Raw genomic sequence first — 16,701 nt, 5'->3', positions numbered from 1 at the left:
TTCGGTGACGCTGCTGTGACGTCGCAGAGCAGGTATGTGTGTGTGACGCTGCCGTAGCGATAATGTTCGCTACGGCAGCGATCACCACATATCGGCCGTACGATGGGGGCGGGTGCTATCACGCTCGACATCGCTAGCATCGGCTGCGATGTCGCAGCGTGTAAAGCGGTCTTTAGGCTTCTGCAAATGGTTCTTGTAAACTATTACCACAAAATTTGGGTTCCAATTGTCAAATGGTGCTTTTTCCCTTCTGAGCCTGCCAGTGCCCAAATTTTGGGATATTGTCATATTCAGAAGAAGTTGCAAAATAAATGTTATGAAAGTAACTTCCTCTCCCTTCATGAAGTGTCTTTGCTATAACTAATTGGAACAGAGTTTTCCACATACTCTGTACGTTGTATTTATTGAATTTGTTACACAGTGGTGATAATCAACATTATTTAGACTAATAAGTTGTAGATTTCTACCTATGAAATCTGATCAAAGTATTGAAAAACTACATAATCGCTTCTATTTGTCTATGTATTTGCATTTGGCAGTATCTACAAGTGCATCTCAATAAATTAAAATATCATCAAAAAGTTAATTTCAGTAATTCCATACAAAAAGGGAAACACATATTGTTGAGAGTCATTGCACACAGAGTGATCTGCTGGTGTAGGTCCAGTGTGGTTTATCAGGACCAAAGTCAGCGCAGCCGTCTACCAGGAAATTTTAGAGCACTTCATGCTTCCCTCTGCCGACAAGCTTTTTGGAGATGGAAATTTAATTTTCTAGCAGGACTTGACACCTGTCCACACTGCCAAAATTACCAATACCTGGTTTAATATCTACACTATCACTGTGCTTGATTGGCCAGCAAATGTGCCTGACCTAAATCCCATAGAAAATCTATGGGGTATTGTCAAGAGGAAGATCAGAAACACCAGACCCAACAACGCAGACAAGCTGAAGGCTGCTATCAAAGCAACCTGGGATGCCATAACACCTCAGCAGTGCCACAGGCTGATCGCCTCAATGCCACACTGCATTGATGCAATAATTCATTGATGAAAAAGGAGCTCTGACCAAGTATTGAGTGCATATACTGTACAGACTTTTCAGTAGGCGCCAACATTTCAGAGTGTAAAATCATTTTTTCAGTTGGTCTTATATAATATTCTAATTTTCTGAATGACTTTTGGGTTTTCATTGGCTGTAAGCCATAATCAACAACATTACCAGAAATAAACACATGAAATAGATCCCCCTCTGTGTGTAATGACTCTATATAATATATGTGTTTCCTTTTTTGTATTGAATTACTGAAATAAATTAATTTTTTCATGATATTCTAATTAATCAAGATGCACTTGTATTTTTGACTGTAGTATCTGAAAAGTAATAATTTGGCCAAAACATATCAAATGCTTTATATTATTGATCTATTTTAATCTGTATTTCTTTTCTATTGCCACTTTGCTGCCAAAAGGAAACCTTATCTCTATGCGCACCATAGCGCAGTATGCAGTTACCATATTTTTCGCTTTATAAGACGCTCCGAATTGTAAGATGCACCACAAATTTAGAGAAAAAAAAGGTAAAAAAAATATGGGGTCCGGGTTATAATCCAGTGTGTCTTACAGGGGAGGGGGGTGGCAGCGGTGGTCACAGGAGGCAGGAGCAGTGCTGGAGTACGGCGATGGAGCGGGCGGTGCAGAGGGGGGCCCAGATGCTTACTGCGGGATGCAGCGCTGTGCTGGGGCTGCAGGCGCTGCTCTGTGCTGGGGCAGCGGGCGCTGCTCTGTGCTGGGGCAGCGGGCGCTGCTCTGTGCTGGTGCTCACTGCGGGCGGTGAGGCACGGGCCATTCTGAAGATGTCGGCAGTGCGGACTTCAAAGACATTTAAACTGGAGTCGGCGCGTGCGCAGATTGTGTCTCATCTGCGCACACGCCACCTCCGGGCTCTATTTTCCTTAAGTCCGCTGCTGGGGCGTCAATGGACCGGAGGTAGCGCGTGAGCTGATGAAAACTTGAGCTGAGAACTTCATCTGGGTGCCATTATTTAAAGCACTCACTGCCGAGATCTTCAGAATGGCCCGTGACTCACCGCCTATATCTTCAGAATGGCCCATGCCTCACTGCCCGCCGCACAGAGCCTCATTGCCCGCCACACAGAGCCTCATTGCCAGCCACACAGAGACTCACTGTTCGCCACACAGAGCAGCGCCAACAGACCCGGCAGAGAGCAGCACAGCGAACACACCCCCGGTAAGCTACATTTGGATTTTAAGACGCACCCCTAATTTTCCTCCTAAATTTTTGGGAGGAAAAGTGCGTCGTATAATCTGAAAAATACTGTAACTTACATAGCTATGATTAGTTAGTTAATAGTGTTAGTGCAGCGCCACCTAGTGACCATGGCAGGGGTTACAGCAGTACAGTCAGACATAGATGTGACACTAACGTCTAAAAAAAAGATGTTTTAAAATGCTGCCAACATAAAGTAGCAATGTGGTAAATGCTAATAATCATCTATTTTGTGTGGTATCAAGAACATTTTGGGCACTAACTAATGTAGACAAAAACATACTATAAACAATACTATTTCTCTTAAAATGATCGCACACCACCCCAACAGTCTTCATTGTGAATGATTTAGTAATGAGTGGTGAAACATCTGTGGGCTATTAGAGTATGTGGCTTGGTAGCTCTAAGCAATCCAAAATAATCAGCAAGTTCTAAAGCTGGCTTGCCACTGCACTGAAAGCTCGGTTACTGGGAGGAAATGAACTTTATTCCTCACGGCAACATCTGGATTTCAGTCATAGAGAAGTGCTGGGTCGTCTTCAGTCATTGCTGTCAATGTGAGCAGCAGCTGTAAGCCAGCCCCGGCACTTTGACTCCCAGCCATCTCTCAAAATGCGGTGGCGTGCTTAACCCTTTAAGACTTTTTTTAACATTCTGGACCAGACCAAATTTTTCAATTCGGACCAATGTCATTTTATGTGGTAATAACTCTCAAATGCTTCACCATATCTCAGTGATTCTAAGATTATTTTTCAGTGACACGATGCACTACATGTTAGTGGTAAATTTAGGTCAATATGATGGGTTTATTTAAAAACAAAAATGGAAATTTGATGAAAATATTACAATTTTTGAACTTTTAATTTTTATGCCCTTAACCCTTTCACGACCGGCCGATTTTTCGCTTTCCGTTTTTTTTTTTCGCCATTCTTTTTCTGAGAGACGTAACTTTTTTATTTTTCAGTCAATATGGTCATGTGAGGGCTCATTTTTTGCGGAACGAGCTGTACTTTTAAATGAAACCATCAGTTTTACCATATTGTGTACTAGAAAATGGCAAAAAAATTCCAAATGCTGAAAAATTGCAAAAAAAGTGCGATAGCACTATAGTTTTTGAGATATTTTATTCACTGTGTTCACTATATGGTAAAACTGATGTGTGGGTGTGATGCCTCAGGTCAGTGCGAGTTCGTAGACACCAAACATGTATAGGTTTACTTTTATATAAGGGGTTAAAAAAAAATCGGAAGTTTGTCCGAAAAAAGTGGCGCACGTTTTACGCCATATTCCGTGACCCGTAGCGTTCTCATTTTTCGGGATCTTAGGCTCAATGACGGCTTATTTTTTGCGTCTCGAGCTGACGTTTTTACCAGTACCATTTTTGCGCAGATGCTACGTTTTGATCGCCTCTTATTGCATTTTGCGCAAAAGTTGTGGCGACAAAAAAACGTCGTTTTGGCGTTTGGAATTTTTTTGCCGCTACGCCGTTTACTGATCAGATTAATTGATTTTATATTTTGATAGATCGGGCGTTTCTGAACGCGGCGATACCAAATGTGTGTATATTTTTTATTTTTTTAACCCTTTAATTTTCAATGGGGCGAATGGGGGGTGATTTGAACTTTTAGGTTTTTTTGTTTTTTTTTAATTTTTTAAAACTTATTTTTTTACTTTTTTTTTTTATTTTACTAGTCCCCCTAGGGGGCTATTGCGATCAGCATTCCGATCGCTCTGCAGTATCTGCTGATCACAGCTGGAAGGCTGTAAACAGCAGATACGCTGTCTTTCTCTTTTGCTGTGCCCCGGGCACAGCGAAAGTGAAACCAATTCATGTGTAGTACAGGAGTCATCACATGACCCTGTACTACCATGACAACTATCGGGAGTCACGTGATCGCGTCACGTGACTTCCGGTTTCGGCGGTAAGTAAAACTTTACCGCGATTGCGCTTATAATGGCGCTGTCATGTATTGACAGCGCCATTATAAGGGGTTAATCGGCACGAGCAGATAACGATTCTGCTCGTGCCTAGCAGGCACACATCTCAGCTGTGAAAATCAGCTGAGATGTGTGCCGATCGCAGCATGCTGCCGCCGGAGGACCGCGGGCAGTAAGATTATGTCATTTAGGACGTAATTTTACGGCCCGCGGTCGTTAAGGGGTTAAAACAGTCATACCATAAAAATAATTAAGAGGTAACACTTTCCACAGGTCTACTTTACATAAGCTTCATTTTTCACTGGTCAACACAAAAAAATCATCAGCAAAGGTAATATGTCTGTCTTATGGAGTTTGATGTGCGGATTCCAAAAATATGCTTACCTCTGCTCTATCACATAAAGTTTCTGAGATAGAAGTATTTTTGTTATTACGTTATTGTTGCATTTTCAATGTATGCTGGGCCCCTCATGTGATATGCTCAAGTTGTTCAAATGGTCTTCGTGACTAGTTGAATATGAGGAAAGTGGCTATGCCATTTTCTGTTCCCATGATTTGGAGAAAACCCAAAAATCATAGTGATGACTGCTACTTTTGTTTTGTCAAATTGAAGGGCTTTTCTACAAAGATGCAGGCAGAAAAGAAAAAAGGATGGGCACAGCACCAACAAAATCAAATAAAAATCAAATGTTTATTGGATTACATAAAATGAAAAAACAAAACCAAAAATTAAATTGTGTGCATTAGGGCACTAACGCGTTTTGGACCACGAACAAAATATTACAAAAACAGTCCTTAGTCATTTGTAAGGTACTGTTTTTAAGATTTTGTTCGTGGTCCGAAACGCGTTAGTACCCTAATGCACACAATTTAATTTTTGGTTTTGTTTTTTCATTTTATGTAATCCAATAAACATTTGATTTTTATATTATTTTGTTGGTGCTGTGCCAATCCTTTTCCTTTTTTGCCTGCACCTTTCCAGACTCAGCCTGTCTGGTGGACACTCTGCACCTGAAGACCTGAAGCATGCTTGTGGCAGGTAAGCTGAAAATTCTTTTTTCTACTTTTCTACAAAGAACAAACATAAGATTAATTACCCTAAACTTGAATCTGCGATTAGGCCAGTTCCACATGATGGTACTTTGCCAGTTCCTGTACCACAGTTGGCTGGAGTGGATGAAAATGAAGTAGAATATTAAGACTATAGAGCTGAAGCTACTGGTGAAGACATGGAGACCTCAAGTCAAGATGAGTATGTACCTGATGGAGCATCCAGAATGCTTTACTCAACATGAATTAAATGATCTTATTAGAGACCTTTCATTGGCAAAAGATAAAGCTGAACTTCTTGCATCTAGGTTGAAACAGAAGAATCTTCTTCATGATGATATCAAAGTGTGTTATTACCGAAACAGAAGTAAAACTTTAACAAAATTTTTCAAAGTTGATGGACCAATGGTGTACTGTAACAATGAGAATGGCCTCTTTGAAGAACTGAATCAAGACTATTTTGTTGCAGATTGGCGATTGACTCATCCCAGAGAAGTTTGAAAGCAGTGTTGCTTCACAATGGAAATATGAAACCATCAATCAAATCAAATCAAATCAAATCAAATAGGCTTTATTGGCAGGACCAAAAAACTATTAGCATTGCCAAAGCAAAAAAAGAAGTGTGAAAGGGGAGTGGGTTAGGGTTGTGGGGATGGGGTGTTGGGGCCACAATTTAGGGAGTGATGGCCCATTTGGAGGTCTTTAGTACCCCTCATCTTATGACAAGTGGAGACATATTGGGCGGCGATCTCCACCATTGATTCCTCTTCCCCCAGTAGGATGAGGAGTTTCCTCTCTTCGTCCATGGATGGAAAGTCCGGGGTATGAGCGGTAAGTTTCTGGAAGTGGGAGGCCCTCACTGCTGAGTATTTGTCACAGTGCAGCAGGAAATGCGCCTCGTCCTCCAGAGCCCCCTGCTGGCAGTGCTGGCACAGTCTGTTCTCCCGCGGCTTGTATGTCTGTCGGTGCCGCCCTGTTTCCACCTCTAGGCTGTGGGCACTCAGTCTGTACAGGCTAAGTGTCTGCCTGTCTTTGGGGTGGCGTAACCTTTGCAGATATGGGGCCAGAGTGTAGTCCCTCCGCAGTGACCGGTAGATGGTGAGTTTCTGGGCGTTCTCTAATTCACTCTTCCAGACCTCTATGTATTGCATCTTGCAGCTCTCTGAGATCTCTTTTATTTGGCCTTTTGTCAGGGTGCGTTGCTGACTTTGGCTGTACTGGCTGCCGGGGTTCCTGGCTTGCTCTGGGCTCCGGCTCAGCAGGGCTTTATGATGGTAGGAGCTGGGGTTGCTGTTCTGTATGTGTGCCTGATGTGATAGTGCCCGCTTGTGTATACTGAGCCATAAAGGGAATCGGCCCAGCTCTGCCCGACAGGCTATGTTTGAGGTGCTGCGATGGACTTGGAGGAGATATTTGCAGAACTCCAGATGGAAGACTTCAGTTGGGCTGGAATCCCACTTTGTTTGGTCTGGATAGGTCACTGGGCCCCATACCTCGCTGCCATACAGTAGTATAGGGGTGATGACGCTGTCGAATATCTTTAGCCAGACTCTCACCGGTGGTTTGAGGTGGTACAGTTGTCTTCTGATAGCATAAAAGGTTCTGCATGCTTTCCCTTTCAGGGTCTCTGCTGCTTGCTTAAGGCTCCCAGTTTGGCTTAGCTCCAGACCGAGGTAGGTATAGCTGCTGGTCTTCTCCAGCGTGGTGCCATTTAGTGTGAGGGAGGGAGTAGAGGTTTCGTTATACTTCCTCTTCTGAAACACCATGACTTTGGTCTTCTTTTGGTTGATGGGCAAAGCCCATGTGGTGCTGAATGTTTCTAGCACAGCCAGACTATCTTTGAGGCCTTTCTCGGATGGGGAAAGCAGCAGGAGGTCATCTGCGTACAGCAGGAACTTCACCTCTCGGTCATGCAAGCTGAGATCTGGGGCGGGGGAGGATTCCAAGGCTGAGGCTAGTCCAGTTATGTAGATATTGAATAGAGTTGGGCTCAGGCTGCAGCCCTGTCTTACCCCGTGGCACTGCCGGAAGAAGGCCGTCCTCTTTCCATTAACCTTCACGCTGCATCGGTTCTCCGAGTATGAGCTCTTGATCACGTCGTAGGTTTTGCCACCTATTCCACTCTCCAGGAGTTTAAGGAACAGGCCTGGGTGCCACACTGAGTCAAAGGCCTTCTTGAAGTCCACAAAACATGCAAATATTTTCCCGTTTTTTGTCGTGGACGTGGGTCTTGATGAGGCTTTGCAGGGTGTAAATGTGGTCTGTGGTGCGATGGTTTGGCATGAACCCAGCTTGGCTTCTGCTGAGGGTGTCCCGCTGGGTGAGGAAGGTGATGATCCTTTTATTAATAATGCTGTTAAACAGTTTTCCCAGAATGCTGTTAACACAGATCCCTCTGTAGTTTGCTGGATCATATCGGTCTCCATCCTTGTAGATGGGCGTTATGAGACCTTGATTCCAGCTCTTTGGGAAGTAGCCGCCACTCAGGACATGGGTGAATAGTTTAGCCAGTGCTGCATGAATATCTGGGGAACTGTATTTGATCATCTCTGGCAGGATGCAGTCACTGCCCGCGGCCTTCTTGCATTTCATAAATTTGATTCTGTCTATTATTTCCAGCACACTGGAATCAATCCCTATTGCTCACTCATGTCAAGTAAAGGAAAGTTATGAAAATCTGTCCGTTGATTTGGATGCTATACAATATAAGCATCATCGATGTAATATCTGTGGAGATTTGAAAGTGATTGTTCTGCTAATGGGAATGCAAGGAAATTTCACTAAATATTGTTGCTTCTTGTGTTTATGTAGAAATACAGAAGAGCATTATGTTCGTCGTGATTGGGGACAGAGAAACATCTATGCTCCAGGTAGAGAGAATGTTCAGCATAATCCTTTAGTTGCTCCAACAAAAATCTTTCTTCCTCCACTACATATAAAGTTGGGATTGAAAACTTTGTGAAAGCCAAAGCAAAGACAAATTCACAAGGGTTCCAGTACATTTCACAGAAATTCTCCAGCATTTCACCAGCAAAACTCAAGGAAGGGGTATTTGTTGGTCCTCAGATCAGAGAGTTTATGAGAGATGATGTGTTTGAAGGAACTCTAAATGATAAGGAATTGAGATCTTGTAAAAGCTTCAAGTGGATCTGTGAAAACGTCTTAGGAAAAAATAAATTTCTAGAATATGTTGAAAGTGTAGAGGAACTGCTAAATGCAAACCAGTGTCTTGGATGTCGCATGTCTCTGAAAATGCACTTTTTGCATTCACATTTATATTTCTTCCCTCAACATCTTGGGGAGGTAAGCGATGAAGAAGACGAGCGGTTTCACCAGGACATTAACCTTCGTCAGGCTGCATAATTTTACAATGTTAACAGCGACCCCTTATCTCGGAAGGGGGTGGAGATATTTTATTGAAATTTGGCCAATATATTCTGGACCAAAACTGCAGAGATGTCACGAAATTTCAGCCTTCTACGGCTTTTGGAAAAAAAAATGTATTGCAATTTTAAAACGGAATAGTTACAATTGTACCTATTCAGCCGGACAAAGGTTAAAGTAATGAAACACAAATGACTCAATAATGGCAGATTACTGTTGGATGTTATATAGGGACAACCGTGAAAAATCTATTAACGACAGTCTAATGTCAGCACTTTTAATTTCTGCTCATATTTTGGTTTCTATTTTGCATATGAAATTATTTTGGTTCAATAAAAACTGTTTTGTAAGGTGAAGCATTTTTTTCTGATATGTAGATTACTGTTTTCTTAAAGGGGTTATCCGGCTTCTTTGACTTTTTTTTTTTTATTTCCCTATTGGGCTACATTGGGGCAGGTAAGTAGATAGAGACCACTTACCTGCCCTGCTGTCAGCCCCTCTCCCCCGGCTCAGAGCGGTCATGTGACCGCTCCTGCCGCGATTTTGCTGCTTCCGGTCTTTGCACGTCTACATGGGCAGGGCCATGTTGACATGCAAATGTGGAGCAGCATGTCACCTCCCTGCTGGGCGACTACAGTGCGAGGAGTCACCGCCCCCCTTCCCTGCACCCTCCCACACATTCCCCTGCACCTCCAGTAACCTCCCCCTGCACTGCTGTGGGGTCCGTGATTTGGGGGCGGGGCCTGGCGGCAGCTGCCGTAGTGTCAGCTCCAGCACCGGGCCCCCTGCCCAGGATCGCACATTCAAATGTACCGGCATCACAGATCACCGATGCCGGTACATTTGAATGTGCTGATGAGAAGTCACTGTCCCTCCCGCTGTCTGTGCGCTCTGCAGCACAGCGGTGACGTCACTACTGTGCTGAAGAGAGCACAGACAGCGGACGAACGTGCAGGAGCGGCGGGGACCGAGGACGGGTGAGTATGTACTCCACATGTGTTCCCGATGGGGATGGGGGGGTTGCAGAGCCATGTGTGTGCGTGTGCAGAGCCATGTGTGGGCGTGTACAGTGCAGAGCCATGCGTGTGCAGAGCCATGTGTACAGTGCAGAGCCATGTGTACGGTGCAAAGCCATGTGTGTGCGTGTGCAGAGCCATGTGTGTGCGTGTACAGTGCAGAGCCATGCGTGTGCAGAGCCATGTGTGTACGGTGCAGAGCCATGTGTGTACGGTGCAGAGCCATGTGTACGGTGCAGAGCCATGTGTACGGTGCAGAGCCATGCGTGTGCAGAGCCATGTGTACGGTGCAGAGCCATGTGTACGGTGCAGAGCCATGTGTACGGTGCAGAGCCATGCGTGTGCAGAGCCATGTGTACGGTGCAGAGCCATGTGTGTACGGTGCAGAGCCATGTGTGTGCGTGTACAGTGCAGAGCCATGCGTGTGCAGAGCCATGTGTACGGTGCAAAGCCATGTGTGTGCGTGTGCAGAGCCATGTGTGTGCGTGTACAGTGCAGAGCCATGCGTGTGCAGAGCCATGTGTACGGTGCAGAGCCATGTGTGTGCGTGTGCAGAGCCATGTGTGTGCGTGTACAGTGCAGAGCCATGCGTGTGCAGAGCCATGTGTACGGTGCAGAGCCATGTGTGTACGGTGCAGAGCCATGTGTACGGTGCAGAGCCATGTGTACGGTGCAGAGCCATGCGTGTGCAGAGCCATGTGTACGGTGCAGAGCCATGTGTGTACGGTGCAGAGCCATGTGTGTGCGTGTACAGTGCAGAGCCATGCGTGTGCAGAGCCATGTGTACGGTGCAAAGCCATGTGTGTGCGTGTGCAGAGCCATGTGTGTGCGTGTACAGTGCAGAGCCATGCGTGTGCAGAGCCATGTGTACGGTGCAGAGCCATGTGTGTGCGTGTGCAGAGCCATGTGTGTGCGTGTACAGTGCAGAGCCATGCGTGTGCAGAGCCATGTGTGTACGGTTCAGAGCCATGTGTGTACGGTGCAGAGCCATGTGTACGGTGCAGAGCCATGTGTACGGTGCAGAGCCATGCGTGTGCAGAGCCATGTGTACGGTGCAGAGCCATGTGTACGGTGCAGAGCCATGCGTGTGCAGAGCCATGTGTACGGTGCAGAGCCATGTGTGTACGGTGCAGAGCCATGCGTGTGCGTGTACAGTGCAGAGCCATGCGTGTGCAGAGCCATGTGTACGGTGCAAAGCCATGTGTGTGCGTGTGCAGAGCCATGTGTGTGCGTGTACAGTGCAGAGCCATGCGTGTGCAGAGCCATGTGTACGGTGCAGAGCCATGTGTGTGCGTGTGCAGAGCCATGTGTGTGCGTGTACAGTGCAGAGCCATGCGTGTGCAGAGCCATGTGTACGGTGCAGAGCCATGTGTGTACGGTGCAGAGCCATGTGTACGGTGCAGAGCCATGTGTACGGTGCAGAGCCATGTGTACGGTGCAGAGCCATGCGTGTGCAGAGCCATGTGTACGGTGCAGATCCATGTGTGTACGGTGCAGAGCCATGTGTGTGCGTGTACAGTGCAGAGCCATGCGTGTGCAGAGCCATGTGTACGGTGCAAAGCCATGTGTGTGCGTGTGCAGAGCCATGTGTGTGCGTGTACAGTGCAGAGCCATGCGTGTGCAGAGCCATGTGTACGGTGCAGAGCCATGTGTGTGCGTGTGCAGAGCCATGTGTGTGCGTGTACAGTGCAGAGCCATGCGTGTGCAGAGCCATGTGTGTACGGTGCAGAGCCATGTGTGTACGGTGCAGAGCCATGTGTACGGTGCAGAGCCATGTGTACGGTGCAGAGCCATGCGTGTGCAGAGCCATGTGTACGGTGCAGAGCCATGTGTACGGTGCAGAGCCATGTGTACGGTGCAGAGCCATGCGTGTGCAGAGCCATGTGTACGGTGCAGAGCCATGTGTGTACGGTGCAGAGCCATGTGTGTGCGTGTACAGTGCAGAGCCATGCGTGTGCAGAGCCATGTGTACGGTGCAAAGCCATGTGTGTGCGTGTGCAGAGCCATGTGTGTGCGTGTACAGTGCAGAGCCATGCGTGTGCAGAGCCATGTGTACGGTGCAGAGCCATGTGTGTGCGTGTGCAGAGCCATGTGTGTGCGTGTACAGTGCAGAGCCATGCGTGTGCAGAGCCATGTGTACGGTGCAGAGCCATGTGTACGGTGCAGAGCCATGTGTACGGTGCAGAGCCATGCGTGTGCAGAGCCATGTTTACGGTGCAGAGCCATGTGTACGGTGCAGAGCCATGTGTACGGTGCAGAGCCATGCGTGTGCAGAGCCATGTGTACGGTGCAGAGCCATGTGTGTGCGTGTGCAGAGCCATGTGTGTGCGTGTACAGTGCAGAGCCATGCGTGTGCAGAGCCATGTGTACGGTGCAGAGCCATGTGTGTACGGTGCAGAGCCATGTGTACGGTGCAGAGCCATGTGTACGGTGCAGAGCCATGTGTACGGTGCAGAGCCATGCGTGTGCAGAGCCATGTGTACGGTGCAGAGCCATGTGTGTACGGTGCAGAGCCATGTGTGTGCGTGTACAGTGCAGAGCCATGCGTGTGCAGAGCCATGTGTACGGTGCAAAGCCATGTGTGTGCGTGTGCAGAGCCATGTGTGTGCGTGTACAGTGCAGAGCCATGCGTGTGCAGAGCCATGTGTACGGTGCAGAGCCATGTGTGTGCGTGTGCAGAGCCATGTGTGTGCGTGTACAGTGCAGAGCCATGCGTGTGCAGAGCCATGTGTACGGTGCAGAGCCATGTGTGTACGGTGCAGAGCCATGTGTACGGTGCAGAGCCATGTGTACGGTGCAGAGCCATGTGTACGGTGCAGAGCCATGCGTGTGCAGAGCCATGTGTACGGTGCAGAGCCATGTGTACGGTGCAGAGCCATGTGTACGGTGCAGAGCCATGCGTGTGCAGAGCCATGTGTACGGTGCAGAGCCATGTGTGTGCGTGTGCAGAGACATATGTGTGCGGTGCAGACCCCGATGTGGGGCTGTTATTTGCAATGCTGTAGTGATACCAGGTCAGGTGCTGGGGAAGAATATACTGACAGGGACTGTGTATGCAGGGGGCGGGCAGGGGGCGAGGCTGGACACTGGGGTGGGGCTGGACACTGGGGTGGGGCTGGACACTGAGGCTGGGCGGTGACAGCTCTGACTGAGGTTTTGCACAGGAAGTGGTCATGTTTGCTGGATCTGAATGTAAACAAGAAGCTGCAGAGAATAAAGGTATAATTCAAGAGGAACAAAAGTTAGAAAACAGAAAATAACAATGTAGGTGTGATTTATATGACAATACAGCACAGATAAACTCAAAAATTTTTGTTAAGCTAATGTCGGACAACTCCTTTAATGTCGCCAGTATATTTCCTATACCTTATAATAATCATGCTGTTGCATGGAAACTATACGTGCTACAGAAAAACTACCGTATTTTTTGCTTTATAAGACGCACTTTTGTTCCCCCAAATTTTGGGGGAAAGTAGGGGGTGCGTCTTATAAACCGAATATACGGGGGCGGGTGTATATATATATATATATACTGCAGGGTCCGCTCTGGAGGGGTGCTGGGGGCAGGTGACAGCTGCGAGCGGCAGCGTTTGATCTCCTGCTCCCGTTCATATAATATGCACAGCCGCTGTCCATCAGCAGCGTGGTGCTGAAACTGCATCACGCAGATGGGCTAGGGGAAGCGGGGCATATTATATCTGCCTGCGCCCTCCTTTGATCGCACATGATCCCCCCTGTGTTAGATATGGCCCCCGTGCTGCTGCCCATAGTAAAATAAAAAAAGCTTTACTTACCTCCAGCACTGATCTCCGGTCTCCTGCTGCTGTTGTCTGTGATAAGGCACGCAGAGATGATACCACTCTGCCGTGCCGATCACATGACCGGCAGCAAGAACCAGGAAGTAGAGGAAGCCGGAGCTCAACTGCGAGGTGGGAGACACGAGGAGGGACAGTGCTGAGAAGGTAAGGAAAGAGTGTTTTATTTTATTATGGGCAGCAGCATGGGGGGCATATTTAAACAGGGGAAATGTGCCATCTATAGTGGCCATGGGCAGCACACATGGGGGGCATATCTAACACAGGGGAGGTGTACCATCTATAGGGGCCATGGGCAGCACACATGGGGGCCATATCTAACACACGGGAGGTGTGACATCTATAGGGGCCATGGGCAGCACACATGGGGGCCATATCAAACACAGGGGAGGTGTACCATCTATAGGGGCCATGGGCAGCACTGGGGGACGTGTCCCAGCACAAGGGGGCTATATTCAATATAAGGGGGCCATATCCAGATTAAGGGGGGCTAATTTTAGGATGGGGGGCTACGAGGGACATATACCCTCTATGATTTGTTAGACGGACACTGGCATTATAAGATGGACCCCATTTAACATTAAAAAAAAAAATTCTCTTTTCCTTCACTAAATTTGGGGGTGCGTCTTATAATCAGGTGCGTCTTATAAAGCGAAAAATATGGTATATACATGAAATGAAATCAGGACCAAAAGATGATTCAGAAAAATACAAAGTCACCTGTGATGATTATGAAAAATTCTTTTGTAGACCTGTGTATTTAGAGGGGCTTAAAGTTTAGCAGCAATTTTTGATTTTACCAGGAAAATTTACAAAATCTATTTTAGTAGGGATCACTTCACATTTGAAGTGACTTTTAGGGCCTAAATGTAAAACACAGCCAAAAGTAACCCTAATTTAGAAACTGCACCCTTTAACATTTTTATCCTGCAGCCAGATTTCACCTTCATGACTAGGCCAATTTTTTCAACATTGACCAGTGTCATGTATTAATAACTCTGGAAAGCAACTAATCCCAGTGATTCGGAGATTGTTTTTTCATACTTCATGTTAGCAGTAAATTTAGGATGCTATTTTTTGCGTTTATTTGTGAAAATATAGGAAATTTGGCAAACATTTTAAAAATTTAGCAATTTTCTAAATTTGAATTTTTATGCCCTTAAACCAGAGAGTCACACAAAATAGTTACTAAATGACATTTCCCACATGTCTACTTTACATCAGTGCAAGTTTTGAAACTTTCTTTTTGCTAGGAAGATTATGAACAATTTCTCATTTTTCCAGCAAAATTTACAAAACCATTTTTGTTAGGAACCACATCACATTTGAAGTGACTTTGAGAGGCCTAGGTGACAGAAAAGATCTAAAATTGACAGGATTCTAAAAACTGCACCTCTCACACGGCTCAAAACCACATCCAAGAAGTGTATTAACCCTTTAGGTGCTTCATAATAAAAACAAATGAACCAAAGTGGAAGGAAACAATAAAAATTTTACGTTTTCCCACAAAAATGTTACTTTAGCCCCAAATTGTACACTTTCACCTGTGTAGCAGGAGAAAATGCACTGTACAATTTGTTGTGCAATTTCTCTTTAGTACACAGATATCCCCCATATGGTGGAAATCTACTATTTAGGCACACGTCAGGACTTGGAATGGAAGGAGCGCCATTTAATTTAAGCGAGCAAAATTTACTGGAGTCGATAATGGATGCAGCAGTATTATGAGGATGGAGAGAGAACTGGCCGTCTGCTAGCTTACTCAGCAAAAGCACAGAGAGAAAACTCTCCCTATATATATTTAGTGTGTGTATGTATGTATGTATGTATATATCTTAAAGGATAATGAAGGAAATGCTAAAAACTAAAAGGGGAAATATTGAAAGTATGACATGGATTTTACTCTAGGTCATACTCATCTAGAGTTAATTATTCACAAGTTGAGCTATTGGACTATCTGGGCAGGGTGGGTCTATCGGTTCTGCGGGACCAAAAGAGGGACTCACTCGAGGGCCCAATGAATCTGGAAGAAGTGCAGCAGGAGATGGGGAAGGTGCCTAATGACAAGACTCCAGGGTCAGATGGCATGCCAATAGAACTCTATTAGCAGTTTAAGGCTATGTGCGCAAGTTGCAGATTTGGAGCAGAAATTTTCTGCATGCAATCATACAGGAAAAAGGAATCAAAAATACGTTTTTTAAACTAATGAATTTCAAAGGGTGGATGGGTTAAAAAACGCAGGAAAAAAACAAATTGACATAGTGCAGATTAGTGGTGATCCTATGGTTCAGGTTAGGATTAAGTGGGAGGAGGATATGGGTAGTATTTCTACAGAGGAATGGGAAGCAGTGCTGAAGTCTCCAGGGGTGCTTTCAATAAACACGACGCAAAGAAGGTCTCAACAGTTCTTAGTTCATAGAGTCTATAAAACCCCGAAGGTAATGTATAGAATGGGCCTTATGGCGGATGACTGTTGTCTGCATTACAGGCGAGAAAATGTGGACCTGATGCATATGTTGTGGACTTGCTTGAGACTGATAAACTTGTGGGGGAGGAGTCGGTAGATTAATAGCGGGTGTGCTTAAGATACAAACTACGCTTAATGCACAAACCTGTATGTTAAGTTTAACAGGGGAGGTGGGTGGTTTTCCCCAGGCACGGCTAGCTATTGCTAAAATACTCTACCACATTAGAAAATCCATAGGCCTACATGGCTATCAGACCTCCTTGTGTAGAAGAAGTGGTCCAAGCTGCGAACTCTATTTTAATGGAAAAAAAAAGGTTTATATCAAGAGGGGGGGGGGACTGGTAAATTTGGTAAAGTGTGGGGAGACCGGATTAGAAATATCCTTTTCTGAGTGACTGGAGGTCAGGGAAGGGTTTAAATACAAAAGAAAGGAAAAAAAATGTATAGTCTCTTTCCTGTATTTCAGTTTCTACTGTTTATATTTGAGTATAAAAGAAAAAGTAAAGATTGAAAAAAAAAAATAAAAAAAAAATCACACTCGGCTCTGACTGCATATGAATGGTGATTTGTCTTAAAAAGCGAGGCGCACCATACGGATTATATCTTTCTTCCCATGATTTTCTAAGTTGTCAGCACATTCTACATACGTGGTCATTTGTCTTTGCAGGTTTGAGATCTGGGATAAAGGTCAGAATCTTCTAATTCCAGGTGTAACTTGGATCATTTGGGGTCTTGACAAAACT

General features: G+C 45.7%; 1 protein-coding gene across 2 annotated transcripts in view; it reads right to left on the bottom strand.

The window, feature by feature from the left end:
- LOC142312121 (uncharacterized) overlaps positions 1-16,701 on the bottom strand; it is a 73,083-nt gene that overhangs the window by 10,715 nt on the left and 45,667 nt on the right. The window lies entirely within an intron of this gene.

The sequence above is a fragment of the Anomaloglossus baeobatrachus genome, chromosome 5 (assembly GCF_048569485.1).
Source record: "Anomaloglossus baeobatrachus isolate aAnoBae1 chromosome 5, aAnoBae1.hap1, whole genome shotgun sequence".
Lineage (NCBI taxonomy): Eukaryota > Metazoa > Chordata > Amphibia > Anura > Aromobatidae > Anomaloglossus > Anomaloglossus baeobatrachus.
This window is presented reverse-complemented; position numbering and strand designations above follow the sequence as displayed.